General features: G+C 43.7%; 1 protein-coding gene across 2 annotated transcripts in view; it reads right to left on the bottom strand.

The window, feature by feature from the left end:
• The window catches only part of LOC139543158 (plexin-B3-like), a 264,643-nt gene extending 241,794 nt beyond the window's left edge, over window positions 1–22,849 (bottom strand). For both annotated transcript variants that reach the window (XM_071349397.1, XM_071349399.1), the window contains exon 1: window positions 22,632–22,849. The gene's annotated coding sequence lies outside the window, so the exon portion shown is untranslated. The remainder of the gene's footprint in view (window positions 1–22,631) is intronic.
• Between the last annotated feature and the right edge of the window lie 1,034 nt (window positions 22,850–23,883).

Genomic DNA, 23,883 nt, shown 5'->3' with positions numbered 1-23,883 from the left:
TGGAAGGAGTAGGTGTGTCCAAATGTTTGACTGGTACTGTAAGTTTCCCTTGTGTAGATGGGATAGGGCAGTGTGATGGTGATTGCGGCAAGCTCACCGAACGGGATCGGCGAGTGCTGAAGCGTGTCAGTACTGTCTATCCTTGGTAGCAACACTCACTACCGAGTTCCAAACTGCCTCTGGAAACAATGTCAGCACAAGAACTGTTTGTTGGGAGCTTCATAAAATGGGTTTCCATGGCCGAGCAGCCGCTCACAAGCCTAAGATCACCATGCGCAATGCCAAGCGTTGGTTGGAGTGGTGTAAAGGTCGACGCCATTGGACTCTGGAAACGCGTTCTCTGGAATGACGAATCACACTTCACCATCTGGCAGTCCGACGGACAAATCTGGGTTTGGCGGATGCCAGGAGAACGCTACCTGCCCCAATGCTTAGTGGAAACTGTAAAGTTTGGTGGAGAAGGAATTATGGTCTGGGGCTGTTTTTCATGGTTCAGGCCCCTTAGTTCCGGTGAAGGGAAATTGTAACGCTACAGCATACAATGACATTCTAGACGATTCTGTGCCTCCAACTTTGTGGCAACAGTTTGGGAAAGGCCCTTTCCTGTTTCAGCATGACAATGCCCCCGTGCACAAAGCGAGGTCCATACAGAAATGGTGTGTCAAGATCAGTGTGGAAGAACTTGACTGGCCTGCACAGAGCCCTGACCTCAACTCTATCAAACACCTTTGGGATGAATTGGAACGCTGACTGCGAGCCAGGACTAATCGCCCAACATTAGTGCCCAGCCTCACTAATGCTCTTGTGGCTGAATGGAAGCAAGTCCCTGCAGCAATGTTCCAACATCTAGTGGAACGCCTTCCCAGAAGAGTGGAAGCTGTTATAGCAGCAAAAGGGGGGAACAACTCCATATTAATGCCCATGATTTTGGAATGAGAAGTTGGACGAGCAGCACTACATGACCAAAAGTAACTTCAGTTGAAGCATCTGTAAAATAGTTACTGTTGTTGAGATGATCTAAGCTGTGGGCGCTATGCAACCATCAGTGGGCCTACACAGACAGCAGGCCTACACAGACAGCGGGCCTACACAGACAGCGGGCCTACACAGACAGCAGGCCTACACCGACAGCAGGCCTACACAGACAGCAGGACTACACAGACAGCAGGCCTACACAGAATGTCTCACCAGTAGGTTACATGTAGATGCTGATAATGGATGTATAAAAAAGGTAGACAAAAGGCTGTGTGAACCTCACCGTCCTTCAACACTCAGCTGCTTACTCCTTTAAAACCCAAGAACAAAGGAGAGTGGACACACACATACACCGGTGGACGCAAATGCTCACACACACAGGACAGAACAGCCAGCATGCGTATGAATCGCGAGACGAGTAGAGGAGAAGTCCTTCACCAGAAGGTTCTCTACTGTTTCAAGGTATCATGGGTAGAGCAGCTGACAGATCTAGGATCAGCCCCCCTTGTCCTCATAGTATTATTAACTATGGTCTAAAAGACTGAAAATAAAACGCAGTTGACCGTGAGAGGACGTCTCTTTACTATATACAGGGTCAGTTCAATACCATACTATATACAGGGTCAGTTATATACCATACTATATACAGGGTCAGTTAATACCATACTATATACAGGGTCAGTTCAATACCATACTATATACAGGGTCAGTTAATACCATACTATATACAGGGTCAGTTTAATACCATACTATATACAGGGTCAGTTTAATACCATACTATATACAGGGTCAGTTTAATACCATACTATATACAGGGTCAGTTCAATACCATACTATATACAGGGTCAGTTCAATACCGTACTATATACAGGGTCAGTTTAATACTGTACTATATACAGGGTCAGTTCAATACCGTACTATATACAGGGTCAGTTCAATACCATACTATATACAGGGTCAGTTCAATAAAATACTATATACAGGGTCAGTTCAATACCATACTATATACAGGGTCAGTTCAATACCATACTATATACAGGGTCAGTTTAATACCATACTATATACAGGGTCAGTTCAATACCATACTGTATACAGGGTCAGTTAATACCATACTATATACACGGTCAGTTAATACCATACTATATACAGGGTCAGTTTAATACCATACTATATACAGGGTCAGTTCAATACCGTACTATATACAGGGTCAGTTCAATACCGTACTATATACAGGGTCAGTTCAATACCACACTATATACAGGGTCAGTTAATACCACACTATATACAGGGTCAGTTAATACCACACTATATACAGGGTCAGTTAATACCATACTATATACAGGGTCAGTTAATACCATACTATATACAGGGTCAATTCAATACCATACTATATACAGGGTCAGTTCAATACCATACTATATACAGGGTCAGTTTAATACCATACTATATACAGGGTCAGTTCAATACCATACTATATACAGGGTCAGTTAATACCATACTATATACAGGGTCAGTTAATACCATACTATATACAGGGTCAGTTAATACCATACTATATACAGGGTCAGTTCAATACCATACTATATACAGGGTCAGTTAATACCATACTATATACAGGGTCAGTTCAATACCATACTATATACAGGGTCAGTTCATACCATACTATATACAGGGTCATTTCAATACCATACTATATACAGGGTCAGTTAATACCATACTATATACACGGTCAGTTAATACCATACTATATACACGGTCAGTTAATACCATACTATATACACGGTCAGTTAATACCATACTATATACAGGGTCAGTTAATACCATACTATATACAGGGTCAGGTTAATACCATGCTATATACAGGGTCAGGTTAATACCATGCTATATACAGGGTCAGGTTAATACCATACTATATACAGGGTCAGTTAATACCATATTATATACAGGGTCAGTTAATACCATACTATATACAAGGTCAGTTAATACCATACTATATACAGGGTCAGGTTAATACCATACTATATACAGGGTCAGTTAATACCACACTATATACAGGGTCAGGTTAATACCATTCTATATACAGGGTCAGGTTAATACCATACTATATACAGGGTCAGTTAATACCATACTATATACAGAGTCAGTTAATATCATACTATATACAGGGTCAGTTCATACCATACTATATACAGGGTCAGTTCATACCATACTATATACAGGGTCAGTTCAATACCATACTATATACAGGGTCAGTTAATACCATACTATATACACGGTCAGTTAATACCATACTATATACAGGGTCAGTTAATACCATACTATATACAGGGTCAGGTTAATACCATGCTATATACAGGGTCAGGTTAATACCATACTATATACAGGGTCAGTTAATACCATATTATATACAGGGTCAGTTAATACCATACTATATACAGGGTCAGTTAATACCATACTATATACAAGGTCAGTTAATACCATACTATATACAGGGTCAGTTAATACCATACTATATACAGGGTCAGGTTAATACCATGCTATATACAGGGTCAGGTTAATACCATACTATATACAGGGTCAGTTAATACCATATTATATACAGGGTCAGTTAATACCATACTATATACAGGGTCAGTTAATACCATACTATATACAAGGTCAGTTAATACCATACTATATACAGGGTCAGGTTAATACCATACTATATACAGGGTCAGTTAATACCACACTCTATACAGGGTCAGGTTAATACCACACTCTATACAGGGTCAGTTAATACCATACTATATACAGGGTCAGTTAAATACCATACTATATACAGGGTCAGTTAATACCATACTATATACAGGGTCAGTTAATACCATACTATATACAGGGTCAGTTAATACCATACTATATACAGGGTCAGTTAATACCATACTATATACAGGGTCAATTAATACCATACTATATAGAGGGTCAATTAATACCGTACTATATACAGGGTCAATTAATACCATACTATATACAGGGTCAATTAAAACCATACTATATACAGGGCCAGTTGATAGCATACTATATACAGGGTCAGGTCAATACCATACTATATACAGGGTCAGGTTAATACCATATTTGTATTTAACTAGGCAAGTCAGTTAAGAACAAATTCTTATTTACAATGATGGCCTACCGGGGAACAGTGGGTTAAAACTTCTTATCGATCCCTTCGCGCGCCAATCCCGTTAGCGGGATCAATTTGACAACACCCAGTGAAATTGCAGCGCGCCAAATTCAAAAACAGAAATACTCATAATAAGAATTCATAAATCATAGAAGTGTTATACACCGGTTTAAAGATTAACTTCTTGTTAATCCAGCCGCAGTGTCAGATTTCAAAAAGGCTTTACGGCGAAAGCAAACCATGCGATTATCTGAGGACAGCACCCCGCATACAAATGCATGACAAAAAAATATAAACCAGGGAGGTGCGACACAAAAGTCAGAAATAACGAAATAATTCATGCCTTACCTTTGAAGAACTTCTTCTGTTGGCACTCTAATATGTCCCAGAAACATCACAAATGGTCCTTTTGTTCGATAAACTCCGTCGTTATATCCCCAAAATGTCCATTTATTTGGCGCGTTTGATTCAGAAAATACACCGGTTCCAACTCACCCAACATGACTAGAAAGTATCTAATAAATTACCTGTAAACTTGATCCAAACATTTCAAACAACTTTCCTAATCCAACTTTAGGAATTTTAAAACGTAAATAATCGATCAAATTTAAGACGGAATATACTGTGTTCAATAGCGGATAAAATCAAAGTGGAGCGAGCTACAGGTCCTGCGCCCCAAACAAAAAAGTCCACTTGGCTTGACCCTCAGAAAGGACAGGGCTACTTCTTCATCTCTCAAAGGAAAAACATCAACCAATTTCTAAAGACTGTTGACATCTAGTGGAAGTAATATGATATTTCTATTAAAAAGGGATTGCCATAGAAAACTAATGGAAAACAGATTGAGGTCCAAAAATGTTTGGGATGGATTGTGCTCGGGGTTTTGCCTGCCAAATCAGTTCTGTTATACTCACAGACATTATTCAAACAGTTTTAGAAACTTCAGTGTTTTCAATCCAAATAATAGAACCTCCATCATATAGAGCACTAGTCTGGTCAACACTACAACCCCATTCTCTATATAGAGCACTAGTCTGGACAACACTACCATGGTCCACAGCAGAGCACTACCCTGGTCCACAGCAGAGCACTACCCTGGTCCACAGCAGAGCACTACCCTGGTCCACAGCAGAGCACTACCCTGGTCCACAGCAGACCACTACCCTGGTCCACAGCAGACCACTACCCTGGTCCACAGCAGACCACTACCCTGGTCCACAGCAGAGCACTAGCCTGGTCCACAGCAGAGCACCACCCTGGTCCACAGCAGAGCACTACCCTGGTCCACAGCAGAGCACTACCCTGGTCCACAGCAGAACACTACCCTGGTCCACAGCAGAACACTACCCTGGTCCACACCAGAACAAAGAGAGAGTGACTGGACTCGTCTTACAGTACAGCTAGTCTGAACCACAACCGTCCAAGAGAGACACACTCCTCCTGGCCTCCTCAACCGTCCAAAACACACACAGGATGATGTTTGGTTAATAGAGGCCTTTACAAGAGAACGGTTTACAAACCAGTGGAATACAACAAGCTAAATGACAGTGTGTGTGTGTGTGTGTGTGTGTGTAGGCCTATATAGGGAAACACATTGAAACAGATGCCTCTGTCTTTGAGACAGCTGTGTAACACAGGCACCAATTACACTGCCACACCCCTCTCGCTCTCTGTCACACATTATTACACCCCTTAAAATCACCTCTCTCTCAGTCTCAACACACAGCCTATAATCTTCAGACACACGCTGGAAGAGAGAGAGAGGGATGAGGGAGGGGAGAAACAGAGGAAGGAAGGAAAGGAAAGTAAAGGAGGAAGGAAGGGGGAGCAGTGGCAACACCAGCCAAAGCGGGGGGGGGGGGGGGGGGGGGGGGGTAGGAGGAAGGTTTAGGAGAAGAGAGAAGAGGGGAAGAGAGAGACATAGTGAATCTAACACTCTTTACAGACAGAATTCCCCTGCAGTAACAACTTTCAGACAATTTAAAAAAGGTGTCGCATCAACAACCAAAAAAACCCTGCCTTTTCAGATAGTAGAATTCAGCATAGAATGTTGGGTAATGTTTCCCTGACAAGAACAAACGTTGCTGATTGGTCTGCTGCTGTGTTGTTTATGGTAGGGTAGCTACATTGCAGTCGGTAGGTATTAGGACCCCTTGACTTGTTCAACATTTTTATAAGTTAGGTGCATCCTGTTTCCATTGATCACCCTTGAGATGTTTCTACAACTTGATTGGAGTCCACCTGTGGTAAATTCAGTTGATTGGACGTGATTTGGAAATGCACACACCTGTCTATATCAAAAGGTCCCACAGTTGACAGTGCATGTCAGAGCAAAAACCAAGCCATGAGGTTGAAGGAATTGTCCGTAAAGCTCCGAGACACAATTTGGTCGAGGCACAGATCTGGGGAAGGGTACCAAAAAATGTCTGCAGCGTTGAAGGTCCCCAAGAACACAGTGGCCTCCATCATTCTTAAATGGAAGAAGTTTGGAACCACCAAGACTCTTCCTAGATCTGGCCGCCTGACTAAACTGAGCAATCGGGGGAGAAGGGCCTTGGTCAGGGAGGTGACCAAGAACCCGATGGTCACTCTGACAGAGCTCCAGAGTTTCTCTGTGGAGAAGGGAGAACCTTCCAGAAGGACAACCATCTTTGCAGCACTCCACCAAAATCAGGCCTTAATCTCAAAACTAAGACCATCGCTGAAACAAAGACTGTTCTGCTGAGTTCTTTGCAGAAAGAAAGAGAGGAAAGCGCCACTCTTTAGTTTCCTACGGAGCCATTTTCAGATCTCATTTTGCTCTTTTGTAGCTTTGACAACCGTGTGTGTGTGTTTTATATCCCTCTTCTGTCCCTGTAGGCTTTAGAGTGTACACTGCGTGTGGATTTCCTGGTCTCTGGCAGGGTTTGGAACTGCCGATTTGCAGGCCAGGATCAAAGAGTTCACATCTCAGCCTTTGCTGCCCTTCGGTCTCTTGACTTTTTAGCCCTGACGGAGATATGGATCACCCCAGAGAACACTGCTACTCTCTCTTCATCCGACTACGTTTTATCTCTCTTTTCTCGAGAGCATCTGGTCATCACGGTGGTAGCACAGGTCCTCTCATTTCTCCTAAGTGGAGTTTGTATATTCTCCCTCATCTCCTCATTTGAATTCCACGCTGTCACTGTCATTTGTCCGCTCAAGCGTCACATTGTCGTTCATCTATCGCCCAACAAGTGTCCCTAGAGTTCCTCAATGAGCTTGAAACTTTGATGAGCTCATTTCCTGAAGATGGCTCACCGCTCTTTGTTCTTGGCGACTTCAATTTCCCGACGTCTGTCGTCAATTAATTTCTTTCAAACCCCCTCTTTCCCGTCCTTGCCTCTTTTGACCTCAACCTTCCCAGTCCGCTCCCACTCTCAAGGCAGGCAATAACGCTTGACGTCATCTTTACTTGAGGCTGTTCACCTACTAATCTCACTGCAACCCCCTCCAGATCTCGGATCACTACTTTCTCTCCCTTTCCACCAACCTAAATCCTTCTCCTTCCTGTTGTCCACAGTCATAAATTCCTGGGAGAAACTCTTCGCTGCCATGGAGTATTGAAGGAGAGAGCCAATAGAGAACAAAGACATTCTTCTTGTAAAAACTCCTAATCCATAAAATTGGAGAATTAAACAATATTTCTATTTTTGAGAATGAGGGAATGGTCCGTGGACACTTAATGTGGAGTTTGTCTCATTTGATGGCCTCATGAAGGACAGGAAACGCACATTACTGTGTCTTTGGTTGTGTACACTTCTCAATTATGGGGTTTGCATCGGATTGTTGTATAAAATATACGATTGAATATTAAACTATTTGTGAGAAGATGTAATGTGATGTTGGCCTTCTAAACGAGATACTTGTTTAGATAAAGTTTTAACTAGTCAGTAGCTAGTGAGCCCAGACATTACATCAGACGTCATGGAACCTTCTTCTTAAAACCACTCGTGACAATTTACATTTTATGACAAAGAGACCCACGGTAAGCCGGACGTCAAGAATGGTTAAGAAATCTACAAACTAGAGTCCAGATAACGCCGGGCTACTACTCTAGACCAAAACATGCCGGGTGACGCTGGTGTGTGAAGTGGTTTAAACTACTCTAGAGACCAGAAAACACGGAAGCTGTCGCTACATGTTGAAATGGTTGGCAACTCTACCAAAAGGACAAGACCAGAGAACGTGGAGATCATTCCCACATTGAAATGGATAAGAAATCTACAAACTAAAGAACAATTATTCAAGCTGCAGCTGTTTAAATACTTTAGTCTGGTAAACGCATGATAGTGAAGTATCCATTATAACACCTACAACTCCGACAGACTTTGATCTCTGGGGGACAAACCAGAGGCTTTCTGTTGACTGGCTATGCAGCAGCCAGGCTGGTGATCGGAGAGGGACAACACTCGTAAATATGTAAATTGCAATTTATTTTCGAATGAGCGGCTGTTCGTGTTAAAAGTTTTGGCATTTCATGAGTGTAGTTATCGACTGTATTACAGTGAATCCTCTGAGTGTCCCCACCCCTTTCCTTTGTCTACCAAGCCGTCATATCGCCTTAGCCCACTAGGGACTTGTCAGCGTGTCATGTCAGTAACCAATGTATGACCTAATTGGGTGTGTGTTTATGTAACTCTGTGATTAAGTTAGTTAGTAAATAAATAATTAAGCCAATTTTGTATGTTGCTGATTCATGATCTATGCTCGGGATCGTGCAGGTATCCAAGGGTTTGTGACATTCAGAATATGACTGATGAGGTAATAACACATTAATAAGTGACGAATCAGACCACTACCCTGGATCAGAAATTAAAATATATCTGAAGAGTCGGGAAAATAGAAACTTAAATATTTTCCCGTGGTGCCCTGACTTCCTAGTTAATTAGTTACATGATTAGTTTAAATCGCATAATTAAATTACAGATAGAGAATTGATTTGATAAATTAACAGTCTCCACATTTAATGATAGTCAAGGCAACGACACGGTCTACGACATCCACTCCTTATTCAGTCCACTGGTCACCCTAACCCTACGCCTTGACCTCTTTCCCCCCTCTCTCTCCAGATGAAATCCTGTGACTTGTGAGGTCCGGCCTCTCAACGATCTGCCCACTCTACCCCCCCCCCCCCCCCTGGGGGGGCCCAGACCATCTCTGGAGACCTTCTCCCATTCCTCACCAACTGATCCTTCACCACTGCGTCCCCTCGGACTTCAAAATGTCCCGAGTCGGTACCCTCCTCAAGAAACCAACACTCGACTCCTCTGATATCAAAAACTACAGACCAGTATCTCTTTTCTTTCTAAAACACTTGAGCGTGCGGTCTCTGACCAACTCTCTCGCCATCTCTGTAAGAACGATCTTCTTGAGCTTAACCAGTCAGGCGCCAAGACGGGTCACTCAACCGAAACTGCTCTTCTGTGTCACACTGCCAAAGCGCTCTCTCACTCGCACAGTGAACCATCAGATCCTCCTCTCCACCCTCTCAGGGCTGGGCATCTCAGGCACTGAACACTCTCGGATTTATTTCCTACCTGGCAGGCCGCCCCTACCAGGTGACGTGGAGAGGATCTGTGTCTGCACCACACTCACTACTGGTGTCCCCCAGGGTTTGGTTCTAGGCCCTCCCCTCTTCTCTCTATACACCAAGTCACTCAGCTCTGTCATATCATCACATGGGCTCTCCTATCAATTTTATGTGGATGGCACACCTACTTTTTCCCTTCCTCCCTTCTGACACCCAGGTGGCGACACACATCTCTGCGTGCCTGGCAAACATCTCAGCTTGCACCCCAAGTTCAACAAGACAGAGCTGCTCTTCGTCCTGGGGAAGGCCTCTCCATCACAATTGACAACTCCATTGTCCCTATCCCAGAGTGCAAAGAACCTTGGCGTGACCCTGGACAACACCCTGTGGTTCTCTGCAAACCAATCAGGAATTCACTCCTGCAGGTTCTTGCGCTACAACAGAGGTCACCAACCGGTCGATCTTCAAGGCATTCCTAGTCGATCACCAAACATTTCTGTAGAAAAGCCATCGATAAAGCCAAAGGCTTGCGCGGTAGGTGCACTTGATTCAGAAGCCCTGCCCACGGGGTAGGCAAAGTATTCCCATTTTGAACCATTTCGTTTGTCTGAAAAGAAACTCCAACCGGGAGATGTGGCTAAATTGAGTGCGCTCTACTGCGCTGGCCAATCGGATGGCTCAAATCACCGTGCCTACCTACAGTTTCCACGACCCCAGCCACAGCAAAGTTTGACACTAGCCAACTTTTAAAACCGTGACCAGAGAGAGACTGTCTAAGAATACAGCGTAGAGCAGCTGTTTATGAGTTCATGTCTATGTTTTATTCAGCATTGTCAACACTGCTTTACACTATTACAAAACATAAAACGCGCGCCTCTCTACTTCCGCTTACGCTCGTATCGATAGGCCTGTGTTTTTATTATTATTAGCAGCTCATCATGTCTATTTTAATATCGAGGAGTATTTCACTTTCTCTGGTCATAGGAACAACATGAATTTGTGCATGAGGCAGTGCGACTCGAGTTTCGCCATCAGGTGGAAGACGGTGTCCGCTCTCTCTGGGAAGACTCACCGGAGGAAAATAAGGAGAGCAGGGAACGTGAGAGGCGGACTCTCAGCGGGAGGGAGAAGGTGGCAGAGACTAATGCATTTTTCAATACAACTGGGAACTCGGAAATAGCAGACTTCTGACTTCAGTACGTTCAAATACAACTGGGAACTAAAAAAAAACTAGATCAACTGGGGGTCAACCAACACGGAAACATCTTTCTAGAGCATCGACTATCCCACCTGAAGTTCACGGACGTCATGATTTGTTGTCTTAAACGCCATGAACATCAGATGCAGGTACCATCAGTCCAGCAAAAAAAAAAAAAAAGATCAAGTTTTGAAATATAATATGGTCTGAGAAGAACAATATTGGCAGGCCAGGCACAGGAAGAGGAACATCCGTAGAGTACGACCCTACCTCACACAGGAAGTGGAACATCCGTAGAGTACGACCCTACCTCACACAGGAAGAGGAACATCCGTAGAGTTCTACCCTACCTCACACAGGAAGAGGAACATCCGTAGAGTACGACCCTACCTCACACAGGAAGAGGAACATCCGTAGAGTTCTACCCTACCTCACACAGGAAGTGGAACATCCGTAGAGTACGACCCTACCTCACACAGGAAGAGGAACATCAGTAGAGTACGACCCTACCTCACACAGGAAGAGCAACATCAGTAGAGTACGACCCTACCTCACACAGGAAGAGGAACATCCCGAGATTAGGCTGGCAATACTATAGTGCCTATAAGAACATCCAATAGTCAAAGGTATATGAAATACAAATGGTATAGAGAGAAATAGTCCTGTAATAACTACAGCTAAAAACTTCTTACCTGGGAATATTGAAGACTCATGTTAAAAGGAACCACCAGCTTTCATATGTTCTCATGTTCTGAGCAAGGAACTTAAACGCTAGCTTTTTTACATGGCAAATATTGCACTTTTACTTTCTTCTCCAACACTTTGTTTTTGCATTATTTAAACCAAATTGAACAAGTTTCAATATTTTTTTGGAGACTAAATTGATTTTATTGATGTATTATATTAGGTTAAAATAAAAGTGTTCGTTCAGTATTGTTGTAATTGTCATTATTACAAATATATAAAAATTGGCCGATTAATCGGCATCGTTTTTTTTTTGGTCCTCCAATGATCGGTATCAGCGTTGAAAAATCATAAAACGGTCTAAATCTAATATATATATATACAGTGGGGAGAACAAGTATTTGATACACTGCCGATTTTGCCGATTTTCCTACTTACAAAGCATGTAGAGGTCTGTAATTTTTATCATAGGTACACTTCAACTGTGAGAGACGGAATCTAAAACAAAAATCCAGAAAATCACATTGTATGATTTTTAAGTAATTCATTTGCATTTTATTGCATGACATAAGTATTTGATCACCTACCAACCAGTAAGAATTCCGGCTCTCACAGATCTGTTAGTTTTTCTTTAAGAAGCCCTCCTGTTCTCCACTCATTACCTGTATTAACTGCACCTGTTTGAACTCGTTACCTGTATAAAAGACACCTGTCCACACACTCAATCAAACAGACTCCAACCTCTCCACAATGGCCAAGACCAGAGAGCTGTGTAAGGACATCAGGGATAAAATTGTAGACCTGCACAAGGCTGGGATGGGCTACAGGACAATAGGCAAGCAGCTTGGTGAGAAGGCAACAACTGTTGGCGCAATTATTAGAAAATAGAAGAAAATAGAAGAAGTTCAAGATGATGGTCAATCACCCTCGGTCTGGGGCTCCATGCAAGATCTCACCTCGTGGGGCATCAATGATCATGAGGAAGGTGAGGGATCAGCCCAGAACTACACGGCAGGACCTGGTCAATGACCTGAAGAGAGCTGGGACCACAGTCTCAAAGAAAACCATTAGTAACACACTACGCCGTCATGGATTAAAATCCTGCAGCGCACACAAGGTCCCCCTGCTCAAGCAGGCGCATGTCCAGGCCCGTCTGAAGTTTGCCAATGACCATCTGGATGATCCAGAGGAGGAATGGGAGAAGGTCATGTGGTCTGATGATTCAAAAATAGAGCTTTTTGGTCTAAACTCCACTCGCCGTGTTTGGAGGAAGAAGAAGGATGAGTACAACCCCAAGAACACCATCCCAACCGTGAAGCATGGAGGTGGAAACATCATTCTTTGGGGATGCTTTTCTGCAAAGGGGACAGGACGACTGCACCGTATTAAGGGGAGGATGGATGGGGCCATGTATTGCGAGATCTTAGCCAACAACCTCCTTCCCTCAGTAAGAGCATTGATGATGGGTCGTGGCTGGGTCTTCCAGCATGACAACGACCTGAAACACACAGCCAGGGCAACTAAGGAGTGGCTCCGTAAGAAGTATCTCAAGGTCCTGGAGTGGCCTAGCCAGTCTCCAGACCTGAACCCAATAGAAAATCTTTGGAGGGAGCTGAAAGTCCGTATTGCCCAGCGACAGCCCCGAAACCTGAAGGATCTGGAGAAGGTCTGTATGGAGGAGTGGGCCAAAATCCCTGCTGCAGTGTTTGCAAACCTGGTCAAGAACTACAGGAAACGTATGATCTCTGTAATTGCAAACAAAGGATTCTGTACCAAATATTAAGTTCTGCTTTTCTGATGTATCAAATACTTATGTCATGCAATAAAATGCTAATTAATTACTTAAAAATCATACAATGTGATTTTCGGGATTTTTGTTTTAGATTCCGTCTCTCACAGTTGAAGTGTACCTATGATAAAAATTACAGACCTCTACATGCTTTGTAAGTAGGAAAATCTGCAAAATCGTCAGTGTATCAAATACTTGTTCTCCCCACTGTATATATATATATAGAGCATATATATATATATATACACACACACACACACACACACACACACACACACACACACACACACACACACACGGTCTCGCCTTGTGTCATGATACGAATGGACGTAAAAAGACAGTTTTGTGCCAACAAAAAAAAAAGGTTAAAAAAAAAGTGTATGTACAGTTGAAGTCTGAAGTTTGACTATATTTGGTGTATGTAAACTCAGTTTCACAATTCCTGACATTTAATCCTATTAAACATTTCCCTGTCTTAGGTCAGTTAGGATCACCACTTTATTTTAAAGAATGTGAAATGTCAGAATAATAGTAGAGATAATTATTTATTTCAGCTTTTCTTTATTTCTTTCATCACATTCCCAGTGGGTCAGAAGTTTACATTCACTCAATTAGTATTTGGTAGCACTGGCTTTAAATTTAACTTGGGTCAAACATTTCAGGTAGCCTTCCACAAGCTTCCCACAATAAGTTGGATGAATTTTGGCCCTTTCCTCCTGACAGAGCTGGTGTAACTGAGTCAGGTTTGTAGGCCTCCTTGCTCGCACACACTTTTTCAGTTCTGCCCAAAGATGTTCTATAGGATTGAGGTCAGGGCTTTGTGATGGCTTCTCCAATACCTTGACTTTGTGGTCCTTAAGCCATTTTGCCTCAACTTTGAAAGTATGCTTGGGGTCATTGTCCACTTGGAAGGCCCATTTGCGACCAAGCTATAACTTCACGACTGATGTCTTGAGATGATGCTTCCATATGTCGACATAATTTCCCTTCCTCATGATGCCATCTATTTTGTGAAGTGCACCAGTCCCTCCTGCAGCAAAGCACCTCCACAACATGATGCGGCCACCCCCGTGCTTCACGGTTGGGATGGTGTTCTTCGGCTTGCAAGCTTCCCCGTTTTCCCTCCAAACATAATGATGGTCATTATGGCCAAACAGTTCTATTTTTGTTTCATCAGACCAGAGGACATTTTTCCAAAAAGTACGATCTTTGCCCCCATGTGCGGATGCAAACCGTAGTCTGGCTTTTTAAATGGTGGTTTTGGAGCAGTGGCTTTTTCTTTGCTGAGCGGCCTTTCAGGTTATGTTGATATAGATACTTTTGTACCTGTTTCCTCTAGCATCTTCACAAGGTCCTTTGCTGTTGTTCTGGGATTGATTTGCACTTTTCGCACCAAAGTATGTTCATCTCTAGGAGACAGAACGTGTCTCCTTCCTGAGCGGTATGACGGCTGCGTGGTCCCATGGTGTTTATACTTGCGTAATATTGTTTGTACAGATGAACGTGGTACCTTCAGGTGTTTGGAAATTGCTCCTAAGGATGAACCAGACTTGTGGAGGTCTACAATATTTGAGGTCTTGGCTGATTTCTTTTGATTTTCCCATGATGTCAAGCAAAGAGGCACTGGGTTTGAAGGTAGGCCTTGAAATACATCCACAGGTACACCTCCAATTGACTCAAATTATGTCAATTAGCCTATCAGAAGCTTCTAAAGCCTTGACATAATTTTCTGGAATTTTCCAAAGCTGTTTAAAGGCACAGTCAACTTAGTGTATGTAAACATCTGACTTCAACTGTAATTATGGCGCAAATCTACCAAATCTACCTACCACAGTGGCTGGTGGACCAAAAAGTTAATTTTGGGCTCGACTCAGTAAGCATAAGGCGATTTCATGTTCTTTTTTCAGTTAGGCTACATGCAGCTATGTACAAAAGACATTATCAACATGTATATATAAACTCGCTGATAGTTTTTTGCCCCGACGCAAAACTCAACTGGGGAGTTCCATGCAGCTAGACAGCTTATCAAACACAAGAGACACAAACACAGTGCAATTAGGAATTTAATGTTCTTGTTTTTGCTCCAATGCAATGTGTCGGGACTGTCTGCGTCCTGTTTGTGCCACTGCAATATCCGTTACAACAGGAAGAAAGTTGTAGCCTTCATAAAGGCCTTGAAATGTTCCTTCAATCTGCTACAGGGTTTTGATTCAGTGGTTCAGAAATATGAGGCAGAGACGTTGGCTACATCGTCATGGTTCAGAAGAGGGTGAGCAAAGAGAGAAACGTGACGAGAGGTGGTTCTCAGAAGAGGGTGAGCAAAGAGAGAAACGTGACGGAAGGTGGTTCAGAAGAGGGTGAGCAAAGAGAAACGTGACGAGAGGTGGTTCAGAAGAGGGTGAGCAAAGAGAGAAACGTGACGAAAGGTGGTTCTCAGAAGAGGGTGAGCAAAGAGAGAAACGTGACGGGAGGTGGTTCTCAGAAGAGGGTGAGCAAAGAGAGAAACGTGACGGGAGGTGGTTCAGAAGAGGGTGAGCAAAGAGAGAAACGTGACGGGAGGTGGTTCAGAAGAGGGTGAGCAAAGAGAGAAACGTGACGAGAGGTGGTTCTCAGAAAAGGGTGAGCAAAGAGAGAAATGTGACGGGAGGTGGTTCAGAAGAGGGTGAGCAGAGAGAGAAACGTGACGAGAGGTGGTTCAGAAGAGGGTGAGCAGAGAGAGAAACGTGACGAGAGGTGGTTCAGAAGAGGGTGAGCAGAGAGAGAAACGTGACGAGAGGTCTGGTGAGCAGCAGCTAAGTTCGAATTTTTTTGTTGTTGCGTAAAATAACAACAACAAAAAATCCAGAACGTGATCTGGATCAGTAGCTTTTGAGAAAGAATATTCAGATTGGTCGGGCGGGGTCGAAAACTCTGTATTCACAGCCACAGCCAAAAAATGAAAGTGTCCTCCCTAGCCAGACAGAGCGAGATGGAGACAGACAGAGAGAGATGGAGACAGACAGAGAGGGATGAGCCCTGCAGAGCTCCTGAGGGGGAACTGTGCATCATACATTAAAAAGATCCCATACATATTTAATGACACCTTGAGCACATCAACACTGAAGTGTCCCCCCCTCTATTTTTATGTGTGGGGCAGGGTAGGGTGAATCTGTCAAGTGATAGAGAGGAGGGGGGGGGGGGGCTCAGCAGTTGGCATGATCAAGGGCTCTCTCTCTCTCTCTCCTCACACACAGCGTCAGCACCATTTACACAGCCAGAAACAGACAATGATGTTTTGATGTAATGTTAGCACAACAAAGGAGAAGCATATAGCCTGTGTTACCGTGTACTGGCTTTTTGGCTGATAGAAATGAGGGATGCACTGCAACCTACCACGGACCCAAAATAACACTACACTTTACTACTGGTAGTGATCGTCGCCTGGCACCGAGGATCATACCACGCTCAGTCACTGAGGATCATACCACGCTCAGTCACTGAGGATCATACCACGCTCAGTCACTGAGGTCACTCGTTTTGCCCATTCTAACGTTAGGGTTAACTAACAGGACCACCAGGGTTAACTAACAGGACCACCAGGGTTAACTAAAAGGACCACCAGGGTTAACTAACAGGACAACCAGGGTTAACTAACAGAACTAGGGTTGGGGTTAACTAACAGAACTAGGGTTAGGGTTAACTAACAGGACCACCAGGGTTAACTAACAGGACAACCAGGGTTAGGGTTAACTAACAGGACCACCAGGGTTAACTAACAGGACCACCAGGGTGTACTAACAGGACCACCAGGGTTAACTAACATAACTAGGGTTAGGGTTAACTAACAGGACCACCAGGGTTAACTAACAGGACAACCAGGGTTAGGGTTAACTAACAGGACCACCAGGGTTAACTAACAGGACCACCAGGGTTAACTAACAGGACCACCAGGGTTAACTAACAGAACCACCAGGGTTAACTAACAGGACCACCAGGGTTACCTAACAGGACAACCAGGGTTACCTAACAGGACAACCAGGGTTAGGGTTAACTAACAGGACCACCAGGGTTAACTAACAGGACCACCAGGGTTAACTAACAGGACCTCCAGGGTTAGGGTTAACTAACAGGACCACCAGGGTTAACTAACAGGACCACTAGGGTTAGGGTTAACTAACAGGACCACTAGGGTTAGGGTTAACTAACAGGACAACCAGGGTTAGGGTTAACTAACAGGACCTCCAGGGTTAACTAACAGGACCACCAGGGTTAACTAACAGGACCACCAGGGTTAACTAACAGGACCACCAGGGTTAGGGTTAACTAACAGGACCTCCAGGGTTAACTAACAGGACCACCAGGGTTAACTAAAAGAACCACCAGGGTTAACTAACAGGACCACCAGGGTTAGGGTTAACTAACAGGGCCACCAGGGTTAACAAACAGGACCACCAGGGTTAACTAACAGGACCACCAGGGTTAACTAACAGGACCACCAGGGTTAACTAACAACTAACAGGACCACCAGGGTTAACTAAGAGGACCACCAGAGTTAGGGTTAACTAACAGGACCACTAGGGTTAACTAACAGGACCACCAGGGTTAACTAACAGGACCACTAGGGTTAGGGTTAACTAACAGGACCACCAGGGTTAGGGTTAACTAACAGGACCACTAGGGTTAGGGTTAACTAACAGGACCACTAGGGTTAACTAACAGGACCTCCAGGGTTAGGGTTAACTAACAGGACCACCAGGGTTAACTAACAGGACCACCAGGGTTAGGGTTAACTAACAGGACCACCAGGGTTAACTAACAGGACCACCAGGGTTAACTAACAGGACCTCCATGGTTAGGGTTAACTAACAGGACCACCAGGGTTAGGGTTAACTAACAGGACCACTAGGGTTAACTAACAGGACCTCCAGGGTTAGGGTTAACTAACAGGACCACCAGGGTTAACTAACAGGACCACCAGGGTTAACTAACAGAACTAGGGTTAGGGTTAACTAACAGGACCACTAGGGTTAGGGTTAACTAACAGGACCACTAGGGTTAGGGTTAACTAACGGGACCACTAGGGTTAGGGTTAACTAACAGGACCACCAGGGTTAACTAACAGGACCACCGGGGTTAACTAACAGGACCACCAGGGTTAGCTACCAGCTAACAGGGCCACCAGGGTTGGCTACCAGCTAACAGGACCACCAGGGTTAACTAACAGGACCACTAGGGTTAGGGTTAACTAACAGGACCTCCAGGGTTAGGGTTAACTAACAGGACCTCCAGGGTTAGGGTTAACTAACAGGACCACCAGGGTTAACTAACAGTACCACTAGGGTTAGGGTTAACTAACAGGACCACTAGGGTTAACTAACAGGACCTCCAGGGTTAGGGTTAACTAACAGGACCACCAGGGTTAACTAACAGGACCACCAGGGTTAGGGTTAACTAACAGGACCACCAGGGTTAGGGTTAACTAACAGGACCACCAGGGTTAACTAACAGGACCACCAGGGTTAGGGTTAACTAACAGGACCACCAGGGTTAACTAACAGGACCACCAGGGTTAGGGTTAACTAACAGGACCACCAGGGTTAGGGTTAACTAACAGGACCACCAGGGTTAACTAACAGGACCACTAGGGTTAGGGTTAACTAACAGGACCTCCAGGGTTAGGGTTAACTAACAGGACCACCAGGGTTAACTAACAGGACCACCAGGGTTAACTAACAGGACCACCAGGGTTAGGGTTAACTAACAGGACCACCAGGGTTAGGGTTAACTAACAGGACCTCCAGGGTTAGGGTTAACTAACAGGACCACTAGGGTTAACTAACAGGACCACTAGGGTTAACTAACAGGACCACCAGGGTTAGGGTTAACTAACAGGACCACAAGGGTTAGGGTTAACTAACAGGACCACTAGGGCTAACTAACAGGACCACCAGGGTTAGGGTTAACTAACAGGACCACCAGGGTTAACTAACAGGACCACTAGGGTTAGGGTTAACTAACAGGACCACCAGGGTTAGGGTTAACTAACAGGACCACCAGGGTTAACTAACAAGACCACCAGGGTTAACTAACAGGACCACTAGGGTTAGGGTTAACTAACAGGACCACCAGGGTTAACTAACAGGACCACCAGGGTTAACTAACAGCTAACAGGACCACCAGGGTTAACTAACAGCTAACAGGACCACCAGGGTTAACTAACAGGACCACCAGGGTTAACTAAGAGGACCACCAGAGTTAGGGTTAACTAACAGGACCACTAGGATTAACTAACAGGACCACCAGGGTTAACTAACAGGACCTCCAGGGTTAGGGTTAACTAACAGGACCACCAGGGTTAGGGTTAACTAACAGGACCACTAGGGTTAACTAACAGGACCTCCAGGGTTAGGGTTAACTAACAGGACCTCCAGGGTTAGGGTTAACTAACAGGACCACCAGGGTTAGGGTTAACTAACAGGACCACTAGGGTTAACTAACAGGACCACCAGGGTTAGGGTTAACTAGGGAACTATTGGTTGTTTGTATCCGCTCCAGCCTCTCGTTGGGAGTGTAGACTGCTTTGCCGGGAGGCCGCTGTCTTCGGCTTCCACGGCTCGTGACATGTGACCATCGTTGATTTCCATGCTCCTCTTGCTGTGCTCCTTGGACTCTACTGTCACACAGGGGAGGAGAGGCAGGAGATGGCTCACCTGGCGAACGAACTCTGGGCAACACTGGCCAGTCGGATAACGACAAACGACAAGACGGAGATGCATCCGACATGCGCGAACGCCATCCAGCCAACGGTGTAGAAAAGGTCAACATTCCACTCTGAGTTCTTCCCCAGTTTCTTACGTATGCTGGCGACCTGCATGATCATGGTAACCACCTCAAGCCTATAATCCTCGGCAAGCAAACAATTGACGTATTGGAACTCTGAGGGATCCAGTTTGTCCCCAAACAAAGCGTAGTAGATACAGCTCTGGAACTATTGATTTACTTCTCCAGACAAAGAGGAAAACTCATCTGGGACCAACTTCATTAGCTTGATGGCTAACGTTAGCTGCTTAGCTGCTTGGTTAAAAAATAATAATAAAAGCAGACATTTGAATATCCCTTTGAGCACGGTGAAGTTATTAATTACACTTTGGATGGTGTATGAATACACCCAGTCATGACAAAGATACAGGCGTCCTTCCTAACTCAGTTGCCAAAGAGGGAGGAAGCTGCTCAGGAATTTCACCACGAGGCCAATGGTGACAGAGTTGAACGGCTGTGATTGGAGGAAACTGAGACTGGAACAACATTGTACTCACTCCACAATACTAAACTACATTCCAGAGTAAAAAAGAGGAAGCCTGTAAAGAACAAAAAATATTCCAAAACATGCATCCTGTTTGCAATACAGCACTAAAGTAAAATTGCTAAAACATGTGGCAATGAAATTTCCTGAATACAAGGTTTTATGTTTGGGGCAAATCCGATACATGGTGGAGGCTGCATCATGTTATGGGTATGCTTGTCATCGGCAGGGACTAGGGAGGTTTTAGGATAAAAAGAAACGGAATAGAGCTAAGCACTGGCAAAATCCTAGAAAACTTGGTTCGGTCACCTTTCCAACAGACGCTGGGAGAAAAATTCACCTTTCAGCAGGACAATAACCTAAAACACAAGGCCAAATATACACTGGAGATGCTTACCAACTAGACATTGAATATTCCTGAGTGACCAAGTTACAGTTTAGATTTAAATCTGACTGATAATCTATTGCAAGACTTGAAAATGGCTGTCTAGCAATGATCAACAACCAACTTGACATGTTGTAGAATTTTTTATTATAATAAAATGTGCAAATATTGTACAATCCAGGTATGCAAAGCTCTTAGATTTACCCAGAATGATGTAATTACTGCCAAACGTGATTTTAACATGCATTCACTCAGGGGTGTTTCTGTATTTCCATTGTCCAAAAATGTACTACAATATTCTAAAAGTCATTATGGGTAGATGGGTGAGAAAATAAATATATTTAATCCATTTTGAATTCAGGCTGTAACACAACAATGTGCAATAAGTCAAGGGGAATGAGTACTTTCTGAAGGCTCTGTCTCTACTGTATTTACCCATATTGAAAGAGGTCAGAAAGTTACTTTAATGCCAAAACATATAGAAGACAAATGTGCTCAAAATTGACATATGATATAATTGAATAGCTTACACAAAGGGTTGTCAAACTATTGTTGAATTACATGGTGAAAAAATGCTTAATAAAAAGTGACTTTTTTTTTAACCTTTAACGTCAATTACCTAAAAAATGCGTAAACTTGAATTTGTTCAATTTTAACATATAAAATAGAGTCTAAGCTACAACATATCGGAGGTGTTTGTGTTGTGCCTGCCATCGGTTGAGACACAGCATCCTCTTGAATACAGCGTGGTTGTCATGTTTTGGATGATAAATGTAGTAAAATGGGAATAAAATTAAAATGTCAACATTAAAATGGTAGTACACATCACATAATGTTGACCTGAATAGGAATATCAGTGTCTAGATCGAATCCCCGAGCTGACGAGGTATAAAATCTGTCGTTCTGCCCCTGAACAAGACACTGTTCCCCGGGCAGCCCCCCCACACCTCTCTGATTCAGAGGGGTTCGGTTAAATGCGATTGACACGTTTCAGTTGAGGCATTCAGTTGTACAACTGACTAGGTACACCCCTTTCCCTAATAATAATCACCAACAAATACTATAATAATGAACCAGAACAAATACAACAGGGTTTCACCATCTTGGTTCATTATTATAGACTCATTTAGCTCCTGAATCCCTAATGAACTCTTCCGCTTCACCACAACACAGAAACACGGACAGGTGTGCGGACGGAGTGAAACAAACTCGTACCATTCACACAAAGTTAGCTTTGAATTAGCTAGTTGACCACTTTATAATACCTACGTAGCATTAAAAGACACCAGAACTGGTCTCTGATGCTAGTTAGTTCAGTTTGGTGTGTATGGGGTGTGAGTGAGCAGACACTTTTCCTGCGCGTCCGTCCGTGCGTGGAAGAATGTCAACTATGTTGTGTGCCGACATATGAATGTAAACTTCGCCAAATACGTCCAAAGAAACACTTTCACACGTCAACACAAGCTTACTTTCGATCGTTTTAGCAGTTCCCTGTCATGTTATGACTACAGGTGCCCAACATTAACACGTTACTGGAACCAACACACGAACTAAACTCACATCAACTTCCCACAGCCGGTAAGTACACAGGAAAGACGACCTACCTCTCGTAGACTGACACTTCACTTTGTTACCCAGCCGCTGGCAGAAATACAACTCGTTCGCCGAGAAGGTCCGTGTAGTATTTACATTGGATGAAAGACCGCCAGGGGGTCGGGTCGTTTACTACCCACAAAACAGCGTAGCTCCGTGGGTAGCGGCGCTTTCCGCTGCCGGGGTTCAGCTCCTGTAGGAAAGGTTTGCTGCTATACTGGATCCTTGGGACGTCCCTAACCATGGAAGTTGACTTTTACAATTGTTAAGGTGAGGGTTGTGTTTATGGTTAACGTTATGGTTAGGTATGGTTAACGTTATGGTTAGGTATGGTTAACGTTATGGTTAGGTATGGTTAACGTTATGGTTAGGTATGGTTAACATTATGGTTAGGTATGGTTAACGTTATGGTTAGGTATGGTTAACGTTATGGTTAGGTATGGTTAACGTTATGGTTAGGTATGGTTAACGTTATGGTTAGGTATAGTTAACGTTATGGTTAGGTATGGTTAACGTTATGGTTAGGTATGGTTAACGTTATGGTTAGGTATGGTTAACGTTATGGTTAGGTATGGTTAACGTTATGGTTAGGTATGGTTAACGTTATGGTTAGGTATAGTTAACGTTATGGTTAGGTATGGTTAACGTTATGGTTAGGGTAGGGACGTCCCAAGGATCCCAGATAGGTGCGGTGAGGGGGAACTCATCAATTCTTGTGACCGAAAGATGGGTTGGTTTGTTTAGCAACAAAACAGATGCGTGTGCAACTATGAGGCAAAATACAGACAGGGTTGGTTTAAGATGTTGACAACAGCGGAAAACGAGTCCACCATACTGGCACACATTCAACAAGGATGTTCGTTATAATCCGTCATGATTTATGTATTGTAACAGGCGGTCACTTAAGTCCGTTTTGGATATATTTGGCTGTTTTCGCTGCATAACATATAGAAGTTGTCCCTTTTCAGGTTTAGAAGAAGTGACTGCTAAATGTTAACTCTCGTTTGTATGATCTGGTTACAATAGCTAGCGTCCATAAATCAGTGGTGGTAGTCAGTCGTTTTTAACTGTAATGCAGTTGATTGGTAACTCTTACATTAATTAAGGATCGTAGCCTTTTTTTCCCAGTTTTTGCCTAAAATGACTTATCCAAATCTAACTAGGACCTGAAGCAAGGATATTCAAATATTTGATACCATTTGAAAGGAAACACTTTTAAGTGTGTGGAAATGTTAAATTCAATGTAGGAGAATATAACACATT

Source organism: Salvelinus alpinus, chromosome 17 (assembly GCF_045679555.1).
Source record: "Salvelinus alpinus chromosome 17, SLU_Salpinus.1, whole genome shotgun sequence".
Lineage (NCBI taxonomy): Eukaryota > Metazoa > Chordata > Actinopteri > Salmoniformes > Salmonidae > Salvelinus > Salvelinus alpinus.
This window is presented reverse-complemented; position numbering and strand designations above follow the sequence as displayed.